Source organism: Myodes glareolus, chromosome 10 (genome assembly GCF_982192425.1).
Source record: "Myodes glareolus chromosome 10, mMyoGla1.1, whole genome shotgun sequence".
Classification (NCBI taxonomy): domain Eukaryota; kingdom Metazoa; phylum Chordata; class Mammalia; order Rodentia; family Cricetidae; genus Myodes; species Myodes glareolus.
Genome location: NC_142035.1, coordinates 9,545,758 through 9,561,735, shown reverse-complemented (window position 1 = coordinate 9,561,735; position 15,978 = coordinate 9,545,758).

Genomic DNA, 15,978 nt, shown 5'->3' with positions numbered 1-15,978 from the left:
TACGTGTGTGTGTTCAAATTTATGCGCATGTATGTGTGCATGCATGGGTGTGGATGTATTAATGCATGTATGTGTATTAAATGTGGGTACAGTACTATGTAGAGATCAGACAACCTAAGATCTCCCACATTAAGACAAGGTCTCTTGTTGTCCCTTACTTTGTACACAAGGTTAGTTGGACTGCAGGCTTCTGGGGATCTCCGTTCCTGCCTTCACTTTTACCATGGGAGCGTGGGGATTACAAAGTCCTGTAACAGGATACCCACTGTGGAGATCTGAACCCAGGGCAGCAGACTTGTGAGGCCCAGACCTACTGAGCCACCTCTCCAGTACATGAACTTTCCTTAAAAATCAGAAAATACACTCTACGGGGAAAGCTATTGAAAATCCATCCCCTCTTTGGTATTTTCATCTTTCCTGCCCTGACAAAGCAGGACAGACGCTACCCCAACATTAGTGTCTATAATCACAAAATCTTGGCTTTTCTTTTAGGCTCTGAAAAAATCAGGCAAAGAAAACTACTTGCCCTAAAGAAGGGAACAGTAGATGTGATCAAAATCTCTTGTCACCGGGGACCTGTGTGCACTTATGCATGGACTGAAAATGACAGTCAAGGTAAACTGGGGTTTGTTTCTGAAACAATTAAGTCTATTATTTATTAAACTCACTATAGATTCCTAATAGCTACCACTTGAATTTTGATGGGTGCTGCTTGCAGTTGGATAAAAGCTAACAGAGTTTAGTGAGTGTCTACATTAAAAAAATAGTTTTCAAGGTTATTGAAATCTATTGTGCATGGGGAACTGAAAATATTTTTTAGTGTACAAAGGAAAGAGAATATATATAATTTTCCACAATGAAGGCCTTGAATATTTTGAATACATATAATATGGATATGTATGTTTACAAACATACATATATACATACATATACATTTGTATGATATGATTTGGTTATGAAATGCCCTTTACAGGCTCCCATATGGGTCTTTTGGTAGAGCATGAGACTCTTAATCTCAGGGTTGTGGGTTTGGGCCCCATGTTGGGTGCCAGATGTAGCATGAATTCTAATTAGTCTTAATAATAAAAACCCAGAGTCAGATAGTGAGGGTGAAAGATGTAATATCAGAGAAGCAGAGCAGCCAGTCACTAAAGTTCTGACCTCTATAAAATCTCTGGCTGAAAGGGGTTGAGTTCCTGTCTCCTCAAGCCTTACATTCCTCTCTTGCCCAGCCATATCATTTCCTGTCTTCACTTCCTTAGTGCTGGGATTAAAGATATGTGCCTCCCATGTGCTGAGATCCACTCTCTAATCTTTAGGCAAGCTTTATTTGCTAGAGCACAAACAAATATCACCATACCTTTAGGAAGTGGCTGGACCATATTGGATCTCACCTAATCTATGGATTAATTCCTTGGTCGGTTCATAACACGATCATGTTATTGGGAGGTGGTAAAAGAAGAATATGTATAATCCAGTTACAAAATGTACACTATGTAGAATGTATCCTGCATTCCCACTTCTCTGATGCTTGTCAACCACACTGTGAGCAGCCTTGGCCACATTTTCCTCTGACCATACTGTCCTGCCTCACCATGGACCTAGGGTCAGCGGAGCCAAGGAAAATCTTGGGGATCATGAGTTGAAATAGATGCCCCTCTTAAATAGTTTGTGTCAGATGTTTGTGTTTTTGTCACAGCATTAAAAGTAACTAACACAGCGTATATGTGCGTTTGTATACATGAATATGAGGAGGTCTGTCATGAAAATGTTGTAAAGAGTCAAGGGAACAAGGCTCACCCAGAGAAGGCAAGTGAGGTTTCAGGGTTGATGTGCTAGTGATATCCTGGGAGTTTTCCTTGTGCTGGGAACATTCAAGTAGAAACTAGATTTGGGTCTGAAGGAGCCTAATACTCTCACACACACACACACACAACACACTTGGCTTTCTCAGATTACATGACCAGGGGCAGCTTAGTGCCAGGAGAAGCTTTAGTGATAACACTTCCACATCAGCAAAACTCCATAGAAACAAAACCTTGTGCCCACCTCCTAACACAGCTAAGGCCTGGTGGGAAACCACCTCTTTGCCCCAGGAAGTGTGCTGAGGCTTCTGGAAGACTCAGGAGCCAGAAAGGTGTGAAACAAACATCTGGATTTTTATGATTACCCCTCCTCCCAGCGCATCTGTGGGTGTGTGGCAACAACAGGGTAGCACACCTACCCTCAGCCAGAAAGGCAGCAGTGGAGGACTCTGGGAGCCAGGCCTCCTACCCAGCTCTGTATAAAGCGGTGGGGGTGTTGGGAAACTATGCTCTTGGTGTGGCATAGTCTTTGTTCCTCTGTAATCTTAGGACTGTAATTACCCACATGTGACCAGGAAAAGGCTGGGCCACTGATAACCTGCCATGGAACATGAGGATTGACATGTAATTAGCAGTTGCCAGGGAAAGGGGACTCATGAGGCCCAGCCCCAATGAGGATATATAAATGAGCTAATGGTTGCTGGGAAAGGGGGGGATCGTCTTCAGTCGTGTAGTCTTTCCCAAGAATCCCATGACCCTGTGAGTTATCCCTCACGTGTTTCTATGACTAACCCCAATTGAACCTCTGCATTCACCAGGCTGTATTTGGATAGAAAATTCTTTGGGTTTTTTTTTTTGTGTGTGTGTGTGTGAGGGGATTCTATCTGGGGTGAACAGACATTTGCTCACCTCCCAGGAAAAGTTCACACAACAGTAGGGAAGCTGGACGTCTACCAAGGGCAGGAGAGAGAGGCTACTGAAGGGCGCTGTGAAGGATGCTTGCAGTGGAGGAAGTAATGGGTATTTATCACTGTCAGTGTCCTGCCTGTGATGTCGCACCATGGCTTTGCAAGATGTTTCCTCCCAGAGAAACTGGGTCAAGGGCGTGTAGGATCTCCCTGTATCATTAACAATTGCCTCTGAGTCAAAACAAAGGGTTTAATTGGTAAGTGTAAAATGGGAGCCTGAGAGAGTCTGCTCTTGGGTCTTTGTTCATTATCCATTTTCTTTCCTCACAGAGGCATTCAGGCAAGTCTTACTGTACCTGGGCATGGAGGCTCCTAAAATATGCATCTTCTTTTCTCGCCCTTAATGGTTGGTTACTCTCTGGTGGAGATGTCAACTGTAGGACAATAAACAGACAAACAGGCATCCTCTCAGCTAGAGAGAGACTCTTTGGAAACTCCACACTTCATCACCACAGTCCACTGATGTCCTTTATAAACTACGATAGGACGTCCATAGAGGCCCTGCCCCATACAACTGAAGGAATCTTCTCTATGGCGAGGTGATAATCCTCTACTAAGAGGGCAAGAGCTGTCTACACAAGGACAAATAGCGGTGGTTCACGTGAGTCTTGCGCTGAAACTGTCGTAAAGTTACACAAGCTAGAAGACAATCTTGCAGCTATCTAAGCATCACCTCACCGTCTTGTGTGTACCCTCACATTCAGCTCAAGGCCATCTCTTGCTTCCTGGTTGTTCTCTTGGTCCCATCAGTGCTGGTCCATCCAGGCTGGAGAGCTGCTCATGAACAATTCCACAGGGTGATTCTGGTACAGGAGAGACCAGATCTGATGGAAGAGCCACCAGATGCCTCTCTGAACCCATCCGACTTTTATCCCTTCCTTCTCCTCTCACGCCACTGTTTTTATTTTCTCTCTCCAGCTCCAAGGAAACATTTCTATAAAAGCCCACTGACTCTTCTTTGGTGAGGGAGTGAATTTTCCAATAGTTTTGGAGTTGCGATGCTGCCAGAATGAATACAGTGCCGACTAATGATCCCTAAATTCACTTTTGCACATTGATGACGGTGTGACAAAGTTACTTCTTAAGAAACAAAACAACAACAACAAAAACCAAATCTTCAATGAAATAGCAGAAAGCAAGCAAGGAAACACCACACATGACTTATAAGCCAAACAAGTCCTATGTGAAGGGTAGTCTTTACCTAAATAGAATATTTAAAATGACGTCTTCTCTATGAAAATATGTTTATTGCCATTGGTGATTAAATTTTGATTTTTTAATTTTATGTCTAGATACATACACACACACACAATGTTTTGAGACAAGGTCTCATGTGGTCTAGGCTGTCTTAGAACTCAGTGATTTGTCTCTGCCTCTAGAGTCTTGGGATTACAGACAAGTGCTAGCATGCCAGGTTCTCTACTTTGTTTTATAGATGACTTTCTTTTGCAGATTAACATTCATGTTGTTCTAACACTGTATGTAGAGGCAGTAAAATCGGTAGTTCAATGTCATCCTGGGTTATACAGTGAATTAGAGGCCAGCCTGGGCTACATAAGACCATCTCTCAGGAAATAAAGAAAAGAGTTGACTTTCCTTTGATGATTTAACCGATCCTCCATAACCTCCTCTCAACATAGTTGTGGTTGAAAACATAACCAGAGAGATGGGAGATACTGCATGTGTGTGTGTGAACATGTGCGTGCCTGTGTGTGCGTGTGCGTGTGTGTGTGTGTGCATGTCTGTGTGCAATACTAGGGAGGTCAGGAAGGCGTGTCAGGTTCTCTGGAGCTGAAGTTACAGACAGCTGAGAGCCACTGCATAGGTTCCAGGAACCCACTTTGTAGCCGCTGAGTGCTCTCAACTGCTGAGCCATCTCTAGCCTGGTTCCCTGCATTTTCTAGGTCACATATATTTGTTCCACTTCATGCAATTGGAGGAAATGTTCCCAAGTCGGAGGTGTTACATATGTGGGTGAGAAAAACAGCAGAAAGGAGAACTTTACATAAGATTAGTCAGGCAAATTGTTGCGGAAATAATGCATTGTGGGCAAGATTATTTGGAAGTGCAAAGAGATTTGACTGGGCTGAAGACAGAAGAGGAACCTGAGGATAAAATTATAGGAGAGGTTGCAACCTCACAGCTGCCTGCACATCTCGGGCAGTTAACCAGATGTGGGTGGGGAAAGAGCAGCTATCAGGGATGGGGGAGGAGACTGAGAAGATGCCTTTCACCATGCTCCAAGGCATTGTTGTCTCTTAGGAAAATGGGTCTAGTGGTAATGTCAAATGCTTCAGGTTTTGAAAGGAAGCTATGAAACTTTTCCGTGAAAAACATTTTCTCTATTTTTAGATATTGATCACTTCGATAGAAAACTAACAAGTAAACCAAGGGTATTTATATTGTGTCATATGTATGTGGTCATATATGGATGTATAAGCATACACGTATGTTGATAGGTTTCTGTCTTACAACCCAGGAGTCCTTGCTTGGTAGGAAAATTATTGCTGAAGTTGTCTGATTATACAATAAAGTAATATGCTATGATGAAAAACTGTGCAGAGCTAGACATGGTCACTCACACCTTAGTCCCAGTACTATGGAGGCAGGAGCAGGAGGAGCAAAGGTTCAAGGCTGGCCTAAACCACACAGTTCCAGGCTAATCTAGGACAGCCCTCCCACAACCCCCTCTCTAAAGTCATGTGATTTGGGGGATATAAAATACACAAACAGCCACTGAATATTTGATCTAATACCCAATTAAACCCAAATAACAATGTTGTAAGTTTTCCACCCCAAGAGTTTGCATCAATGCCATTTCCCTTTTATTATTGAAAGGACTGACCCATGTGGGTGCTGGCCTCTCTGACTATTCTTGTCCCTCCTTTACTCTGAGTTCTTCTGTCTTCTCAGCCAAGAAGGCTACCTGCCTGTGTTCATGCTGTGGGTGCCGACTGTACCTGAGTAGGGATGACGTGTGGACAGGCATCGTTCAACTTTTGTCAACAGCAGAGAGAGAGTTCATAGGCTTCTTGCCATCTTTGATGGATGGGCAATGTGGGAATGGCCACCCTCTGATGGCACGCATGCCCAGAGGGGTATTTATTCAGGGAACAGCCACTGTAGCAACCGAAGTCTAAAGATAGAACATTGCCCTGGACCTGCAATGTTGCAAGAGTTTTCCTTGTATGGGAGAACTCATTTTCCAGATTGTTATCAGAGATAACCAACACACTATCTCTGACTGCAAATCTCATCTCACTGGAGATTAAATGCACACAGGACAGTGACTGTCAACCTTCCTGATGCCACGACCACTCAGTACAGTCTGTCCCTCATGTTGTAGCGACCCCAACCACAAAATTATTTTGTTGCTACTTCATAACTGTAATTCTTCCACTGTTATGAATTGTAATGCAAATATCTGATATGCAGGATATGGGACCCGTGTGAAGGGTCATTCAACGCACAGATGATCTACAGGTTGAGAACCACTGACATAGGATGATTTGAACTGCAAGGCTGTCTGGTTCAGATCCCTGACCTCTGAGTATGAATTTGCGGATAACTCAGGTTCTCCTAGAATGAGGAAGAGGTTTGTAGAGTACACGGCACTCCTCAGTGGAATGGAGTCATGCCTGCTCACCCACCTCCACAGTACCCTGAGGAACACTGGGACAATCAAGAGGTAATTTTAACAATTACATCCAGAGTAGGGATGCAGAGTGTAGTTACTTTATTTCTGCTGCTGCAATAAAATTTCCTGGCAGAAAGCAACTTAGGAAAGAAAAGAGTTTGTTTACACTGATAATTCCAGGTTATAGTCTAGCGTCATGGGGAAGTCAAGGCAAGAACTTCAAACAACTGGCCCCATCACAACCTCAGGAAAGAGCAGAAAGAAATGAATGCATGATCCCTCCTTCCTTTTCTCCCTCCCTCCCTTCTTTCTTATGCTCAGACCAATGTCTCCTCTCTCACACAATTCAGCAATCCAGGACACCCTGCCTAAGGAATGGTGCCACCCACAGTGAGTTAAATCTTCCCACATCAATTAACTTAGTTGAGATCCCTCCCAGACATACCCACAAGTCCACCCAGTGTAGACAACCCCTTCCTGAGGTTTTTCCCATGTGATGATAGGTGGTGAAGGTTAATGATTAAATTAACCATTACAAGATTCTACTGAAGAACAGGAAGTGCAGGGCAGTTTCTACCGTAAAGATTTCTCCGACCCACCGAGCTTTTGCTGCTAAGGTTAAGGCCCCTGGTTTATGAGAAGCTGAAGGGTACTGCTGTGGGCGAATGCTATGCCCTCTGTAAGACACCTCCCCAGCCTTAGAGGGACTTCTGTTATAATTTTTAAAGGCTAGGGAGAGAAGTCGTGCCAAACAACAGGACTCACATAGGAGGTTTACTGGAAGAGGAGAAGGAAGAGGCAGAGAAAGGGGCAAAGGAGGTGCAAAGACCAGTCCCCGGGGACATGAGTGTGGAAGTGGGGGGGGGCGCAGACAGACACAGAGAGAGAATGAGAAAGAGATGGGAGGTGGGCAAGGCTCACCTTTTAAAAGGGAACACAGCGAATGTGCACAGGTGGTGCGCTTAGTCGCTGCAGCTGAGGACGTATCCTGTCAGGACCCCAAGGGCAGGCCAGTGCAGATGCCTGAATACTATCATTCCTCCATTTTGTTTATTATAAAAAGGTGAGGAGTTAGAAGGAGGTAGCAGGTGAGGCAGGGGTAAGGACGCCATATTCTTGAGATTACTTCCTTACTGACCTGACCGGGGGGGGGGGGTGTCATTCATTTTGGGGGAACCTGAGAAAGCTGGGGTGTTGGGTCATGTCCTGGAGTAGCTGACTGTTTCACTTCACTGTCCAGGCTCTGGGGAACCATCGGGCACCACTTAGACCTGGCAAAATGTTGTTCAAGGTGGATCCAAGTCGATTCCCTAGGGCTTAAAGCTCCAATCCTTTCCCATCACCACAGCATCACCCAGGTTCTCTCCTTCTATCCAATCTACCAGGAAACCCAGATGCTTGATTACTGAGGGCAGTCATTGCGGAGTTAGTGCCTCTGGGGTGCTGCTGGTTCCCATCACCCGGGTATGTTTGGTAGCCTTGCGCCTCCATCTCTATGGCCAACAGCTGAAAGTCCTACAATAATAGCTGATTAGGAATGGTCAGTGGGTCTCCAAAAACATCCCAATGGGAGTAAGGAGGTTTAAGTGATGACACAGTTCCCATGTGGAAGGCAGAGAAGGAACATGCTAGGGTCTGCATTTCCTAGCATCCCAGGAATGGGGTCGATTTCAAGATGGCATAGACTGCTTAGTGATTTGTCAAACACAGAGCAGGCGCCAAGGGCTCTGAGCCCAAGAAAGACACAATTGCCTGTTACCAGGACTTTGAGAAAAGCCAGAAGACAAGGAGAGGACAGTGCTCGAGAAATGGAGCCTCAGATCCAGAGGAGTGGTCGGAGGCAGGTAGCCCCATCAGAAACCCAATTGCCAATTTTGAATGGAAGGGGAAGTTACCAGTGAACGAGAAAGCAGATTGGTTGCAGGTGGAAGAGAGCGGATCTCTCTGAGGGTGGAGCAGGTGGGTACGATCCTGGCATGAAGTGATTACCTTTTGGCGAGCTCTACCACTGAACAAACATACCGCAATACAAGTTAGTGTATAAGGTTTACTGGGGGAGGGGGAAGAGGTGGGGGGAAAGGATGAAAAGGTGATACCTCCTTCCATCTATCAGGATCGCTGGTAGATTGTTGCAAAGGTTCTGTAAAATATCAGGCTATAAAGTGCCCAGAAACAGATTTTTGGTAGGCTTATTCTCCATGAATGAGGCAGATCAAGATCCAGTGACTTTTTTCAAGGGAGGATCAAGTGGGAGAGACGCTGTAAGAGTCATCGCTCAAGGACAGGGGGCTGAAGGACAAAGCCCAAAGGACCCAAGGGCCCAAGGAAAGAGAAAGGCACAGGCCACCCAGTGAGTCATCACACACAGGGGGGCCCAAGAGAGCCATGGTTGCCTGGTGCCAGGGCTTAAAGAGGCTGAAAGGTGAGACTTGTGCTCAAGAGATGGGTTCTTACTGGTGGGAAATAGCCAGAGCTGGGGAAAGGGGAGGGGCTCACCAATCATACTGGTGCTGGATGAAGGGACCCAGCAATCCAGAGAGGCAAGGCTGCCACATGTGGACTGGGTTCCAGAGTCCCAGCAAGGCTTAAACTGCCTGAAGGCAGGAGGAAGTGCCAAGAGAGCCATCCCCAGTCAGAGAACCAATACTATAATTTTAAAAATGCCATAAAAAGAAGTCACACCATTCAACAGGGCTCACAAGGGAGGTTTATTGGAAGAGGACAGAGAAGGGGCAGAGAAGGGGGCAAAGAAAGGGACAGAAACCAGTCCTTGGGAACAAGAGTAACAGAAGAGGGGGGGGAGGAAGAGGAAGGGAGTGAGGGAGGGAGGGAGGGACAGAGAGGGAGGAAGAGAGGGGGGAGGGAGATGGGGGGGTAGGCAATGCCCGCCTCTTAAAATGGAACATAGTGAATGTGCACAGGAGGTGCTCCTACTGGCTGCAGCTGAGGACGCATCCTGTCAGGACCCCAAGGATGGGCCAGTACAGATGCCTGAATACTAACAGCTTCAATTCTCCAAGTTCTGCCTTTGCCACGTTGAGCAACATTACCCAGAACCACTGTGCAGTTCATAGTGTAGAACCAGCCTGGTCCTCAACATCGTAACACTTTGACACCATAATTCATATGGTGGGACAGAAAGTCGCTCTTATCTGGACGGCTATGATGGGATTCATGCTGCTCTATGTACGTGGGAATTGGCGATGCATCTCTGTGTTCTGGAAGCTTCATCTGAAGAGATTTCACTGTTTAAAAATGAAATCAAGCAAAATTCTACCAGCACAGGCTCACAGCATCTCCAATTCCCTCACCTGCTAGCTGTAGCAGCCTGTCAGGTCATAAACAACACGAGCTGTAGGAAAAAGAGGAGCAGGGAAGACACTCAAGTCTTCCCCCTCCAGGGCCTCGTGGCATTAAGCTGACATGACCAAGGCTTTTCTGGAAGGGCCTCCTCTGGTAGTGAATACTTCAGCCTAATGGGGTCCACTGTCTCTGACTCAATTGTTCAACTTTGCTGAAGGGGGTAACAACATTTTAGGCAATATGCAAATGAATGGGCATGTTGTGGTCTAATAAAGCTTTATTTACAAAAGCAGAGTGCTGGCAAGATGTTCCCTGATCTGTGGGCTAGATGGCTGAGGTAGATGAACTGTATTTGTCCCCTCTGTCTAGTGCCCCATTCTCTTGACTCTGGCTGTGATCATTCCTTTGTTACAGAAGACTTCAGTCGAAATGTTACCTTCCCAGAGAACCCCTATCCTAACCATGGCTTCACTATACCATAGTATTTTTCTTTCATAAGACCCCTGCATTAAGGGGTCTTCATGTGCATCACAACTAAAGTACCTTTTCCTAAACTTAAGTCTTTTTTATTTTTCTGTACAAAAACAAGAGCCTTGTCTGCTTTCACACTCATGTCTTCTTCTTACAACAGTGCCTGGCATAGAGAAGGACAGTACACACACACAGGCACATACTCTCACACACCTGGACACACACAGACACAAACACACAAGAGGACACACACACATACAGAGAACACACAACCAACTAGCAGGATACACACACAGCAGGATACACACATACACACAAAAATGCATAAAATAAACTTATAAACATATATTTAGTAGTTGTCATGGAAAGAGGGGTTAAAAATGGGACTTAAATTTGTCCTGGGGGAGAGGATCAAATTTTGTACTTGTTTCCCTTAAATGGTCGTTGAAAGAGCTGCTAATTCTAGCAGGCCAGCATTAACTGATGACTCTCATGTGCCAGGCAATGGTCTAGGCATTTACACATATTAGCATTTTTATGAGGTAAGAATTGATATTATCATTCATTGTGTAAGTGAGAAAAGAACCCGGAGATTAGAAACTTGCTTCTAATAACTAGTAAGTCTGAGATAGGAAACTAGAGAGGCCGCTCCAAGCAAGAGGATCTACGCTGCTTCCACACTTTCTCCCTCTCATCAAAATAAATAAAAACAGGAACATCGAAAATACTGTTTGGGGGGATGGCTCAGTGGGCCAGGCTGCTTGCTGCATAAATATATGAACCTTATTTCAAATTCCCCGTAGCTATATAATACACATTTCACAGCCCTGTGTGGTGTGGCCCTGTGAGGCCCTGTGTGGCACTGTGTAGCCTTGTGTAGCCCTGTGTGACCTTGTGTGGCCCTGTGTGCCTGGAATACAGAGCTGGAGAGTGGGGGGAGATGAGAGCATCACCAGGGCTTACTGGTTGCTAGCCTAGCTCTGGGTTCAATGACAGAGAAGGACAGAAAACAGCCTCCTGTGGCTTCTGGGTGTGTACATCCCCATGCACATGTGTGCATGCACCCTCACATATACACCAAACACATTGCATCTACATCAAATACATATCTACATACCTACAACACACACACACACACACACGATCAAATACACTTGAATTCCCCATCTTAGGAAGGCTTATTTTATTGGTCACCATGTGTGTTAGTTGCTTTCTCCTGCTGTCATGAAATGCCATGGCCAGAAGCAATTTAGGAAAGAAAGTTTATTTTGACTTTTGGTTCTAGAGGGAGAGTCCATATTGTAGGGAAGACCTTGCAGCAGGCAGCTAGATCAGGAACTGAGGAATCACATCTCTAACCATAAACACAAAGCAGAGAGAGTGTCATGGAAGTGGGGTGAAACCTTAAACACCCAAAGCTCACCCCTAATGGCATACTTCCTCCTGTAAGGTCATACTGCTTAACCTTCCCAAACAGTGCTACCAACTGGAGAACCGATGTTCAAATACCTGAGCCTGTGGGGGGCATTTCTCATTTAAACCACTACACCCTGATTTAGGGAGGCAGAGAGAGCCAGCTAGGATGATGGTTCAAAACCCACCTTACTCAACATGCACCTGTGGGGTATATACAATGATTACTCCTCTTGAAAGGGGAAGAAAGGGGAGATTGATTTGAAAGCTGGCTGAGGAGGGGCAGGCAGCAGAGGAGAGACAGACAGAGATGGAGATGGACAGAGACAGAGATGACAGAGACAGAGATGACAGAGACAGAAGACAGAGTTGGACAGAGACAGACAGAGATGAAAGAGACAGAGATGACAGAGACAACAAAAAGGTAGATTGAGAACAAAGCTGCCTGGACTGACCAAGAAGTCAAAGAGAAGGGGCAGTGTTGTGGATACATGTCTACAATCTGGAAATGTCCCCTATCAGTTCTAAGGGAGATGAGAGGAAAAAGTCTGGGGAAATAAAACAACTTTCAAATCATTGCTGCTTCTCAAAGATGCCTCCAAGCAGACATTTTTCCTTCAAAGAATTATCTAGTGAAGCTCTCTCTCCCCCAGGCACAGGTCATAATAGCATCCCCAGTCCAAGGTCATGATTGATTATTGGGTTTCATGGTCTAAGTTGAAGAGGATGACTGATCAGGTCTCTTCCTCAAGGAATAGGTTCCACCGAGATACGGACTCAGATCGCTGGATTGAGAGTCAAGAGCATTAACCACTATACCATGAGAACTGGTGCTCTAGGGGCATGATACTTGGTCACAAATCTTGACCCCTAGTTCTGAAGGCTTAAACTCAGTGTTTTAAAAGCCATCTTCCAGAAGAATGCAAAACTGGCTTCAGCCTCTTAAGTAAGCTGCAAATACCCGACAGTCTGACTGGAGTGAGGTGGAATTATTTATATAATTCTGAGAAAATGCTTTTGCTGGGAAGGGAATCCCACATTCTTTTTGCTCATTCACTATGACGAGAAGCCATTTCTTGTAGATATATCAGAGAGGGGAAATAAGGAGAGTGGATCTGAGGCCACGCAGCCTCCCTGAAGGTTCTTTCATTGCATCTAGGTGGGAGGCCTTATTTGCTTAGGCTGTGCAGACTTAGGTCTCTGGACTGTTGAACTTGGACTCTAGATGGGTGTGGCTAATTGTTGACAGAGGCTGCTCATTTGTTCCCAGCTGCCCTGACCCAAAATAACCATACAGAAACTGTATTAATTGCAATACTGTTTGGACAATAGCTTAAGCATATTTCTGGCTAACTCTTATATCTTAAATTAATCCATTTCTATTAATCTGTGTATCGTCACGTGGCTGTAGCTTACCAGGCAAAGTTTGGGCAAAGTTCCAGCATCTTTTTGCTCTGGTGGCTACATGGCAACCCACTGACTCTGCTTTTTCTCTCCCAGCATTCGGTTTAGTTTTTCTGCCTTGCTCTATTCTGCTAAATCACTGGCCAAAACAGCTTTATTCATTAACCAATAAAAGTAACACATATAGAAGGACTTTCCACACCATTTTCCCTTTTCTGTCTAAATAAAAAGGAAGGTTTTAACTTTAACATAGTAAAATTGCATGTAATAAAACAGAATTACAGTTACAATATTTATATCTACTTTATCTTTTATCATAACTAAGGAAAACTATAACTATCTATTGTTCAACTCCATCAAAGACTCCAGAAGTATATAATATTACCTAAGTTATCAGAAAGTGCATTGTAAGCAACTTCCAAAGTCTAGAATTGACAGAGACATCTTGCTTCCTGGATAGCCACCAAAGGTTTTTCTGTAATACTGGGGCATCCAGTCCACAGCCTACAGGCCCATAGTGTATGGCAGACTTTTTTCCATGAAGCAGGAAATTTGAAGATCAGGAAATCTGAAGATCTCTTATGCCTTGTAGTGCCAAAGTTCATCAGTTGCTTTCTTCTATGTCCTGCAGAATGTCTGACAGACTCTTTAAAGAAGTAGGAACCCCAAAGGACGGTCTCACCTTTAGGAAAGTTCAGTAGTCATTTTTCTGTGGGTCTTGCATGTCCAGTTCATACAGCATAACATCAGGCAGTCCATGCAAGAGCAGTTTTCTGCCTAAATGGCTAACAAACTCCATAAGGAGCCTTTTTGATGCCCATCTTCCTCTTGAAGTAATTGGTGCTGCCAAGAGCAGATGTGTCTCATTGTCATGAAAAATACTAAGTTCTTATAACATTTAAATGCAATAATCTGTTAGTCTTTGAAAGATTTGAAGAATACCTATCTAACTGAAATATATCTCTACATATCTAGAAAACCTAACTAACATGACTACAATCTTGACTATTATAGATGACTATCTATTAACCTGTATTTCTTAATTATACATTACATTTTTAATGAGCTGCACTAACACAATACCTTAATTAAGAGCAGAAATATACAAATAACAAAATTGACCTTAATTTTGTATCAATAAACCAAGATCAATATCAATGCAAAGTATTCATCTCTATAGCATATCCCCCTTTAAATGTAATCGAACCTTTATAAACAATCATTTAGGGTTTGGTTGTTGTTATCCCCAAACTGCTTCCTGCTGATTGGTGATAGGGGAGTTCAGCCAATCACATTCTGTTTTGGGGGCGTGCCGCCCTCAGGCAAAAGCCTGCCTATAAACCTAGCAAGCGCACTCCGCTAGCTCTCTTTCGCCTGGCTCCTGCATCCGGATGGATCGTTTGGATTCTGGTGTAAGCTATTGTAAGTCTTACTTCTGTTTATTAAAGCTGTATATTTTGTATCAAGATAGTCTGGGGACTTTTCTTTACCAATCGCCCTGCAGCTTCAGATTGGGAGTGCTGATAATCAGGTCTGTCATGGGGCATCCTGTGTGGTAGGTCCATCTCAGACAGCAGTCCTGAAGCCGTCATGGATGTTGGACCACCTGGGACATTGCTTCAGGGAGTCTTGTTTGATCAATCCACATTAGTCTGGAAGGAATCTACAGGTTCTCATTCTCTGTGGAAACAAAAGTAGAACCTCTTTTCCAAAGCAACATATTCCTAGATCAAAATTTTGAAGTCAAGATACCTTTAAAATATATATGTTGGTTTATCTTAGCAGCCAGTTTATAGTGAAATTTTTCTCTATACTTAGCTCATTCACAATCAAAAATTCAAAGAAAACACAATAATATTCATAATCCTGAGTTTCTGTATATATTCCATCTTTATGTGGCTTATTTTTCTTTACTCCTTTAATCTATGACTGTCTGTACTCCGTCTCTTTAAAGACTTTGTTTTATTTTTTAAAACCATTTACTTTTTTTATAATTGTCTATATTCTTTTCTTTCTCTCTCCCAAGCCTATGTACATTTATCTAACACTGTGACCCATTTAGAAGTCTTTTTCAGCTGAATTTGTTTTTATTGCATATATATCTTTAATTATTTTTTGACCAGGAGTGTTTTTTTTTTTAATGCTAAGTGGGCATGGCTAGGACCAACTCTGCAGTCTTGCCTGCTTTCTCTGCCCAGTCCATCATGGTGGAGGCATTTTTGCTCCCTCTGAGAGCCATACACATTGGCCTATTCTCAGGCACACAACAGGTCTATACTGTCATTAAACAAGATGTAGCACTCTGCTCACAAAACCCATTTAAATACCCTTAGCCAGACTTCCAGAAAAGATGCAGGACCCTTTGTGCTGGTGAACCAGGAAGCCACTGTTTTTGTTTGTTTGTTTGTTTTGTTTTGTTTTTTTGGAGCCACGTTTCTGCATCAGCAAACAGAGCCTATCCGGGAAAAAATTGTAGCTAAACTGGTTTATTTTTGTGTGTGTCTAGAATTTTTATAAGCTCTCTCAGGTTTTATGTGGGTTTAGCTGGGCACATGTTGGCATGCCAATCTGTTGATGGAGGCTGCTCATTCATTCCCAGTTGCACTGACCTGAAGTAGCCACACAGAAACTGTATTAACTGCAATGCCATTTGGCCAACAGCTTAAGCATATTTCTGGCTAACTCTTATACCTTAAATTAACCCATTTCTATTAATCTGTGTATTGCCATGGGGCTGTGGCTTACCAGACAAAGTTCCAGCATCTGTCTGCTCTGGTGGCTAGATGGCATTCCACTGACTCTGCCTTCTTTCTCCCAGCATTCAGTTTAGTTTTCCTGCCTAGTTCTACTCTGTTAAGTCACTGGTCCAAACAGCTTTATTCATTAGCCAATAAAAGCGACACATATATAGAAGGACTTTCCACACCTGTCTGATTGCAAGATCTTTTCTCAGTTTTTGTCATTTATTTGTATGTCA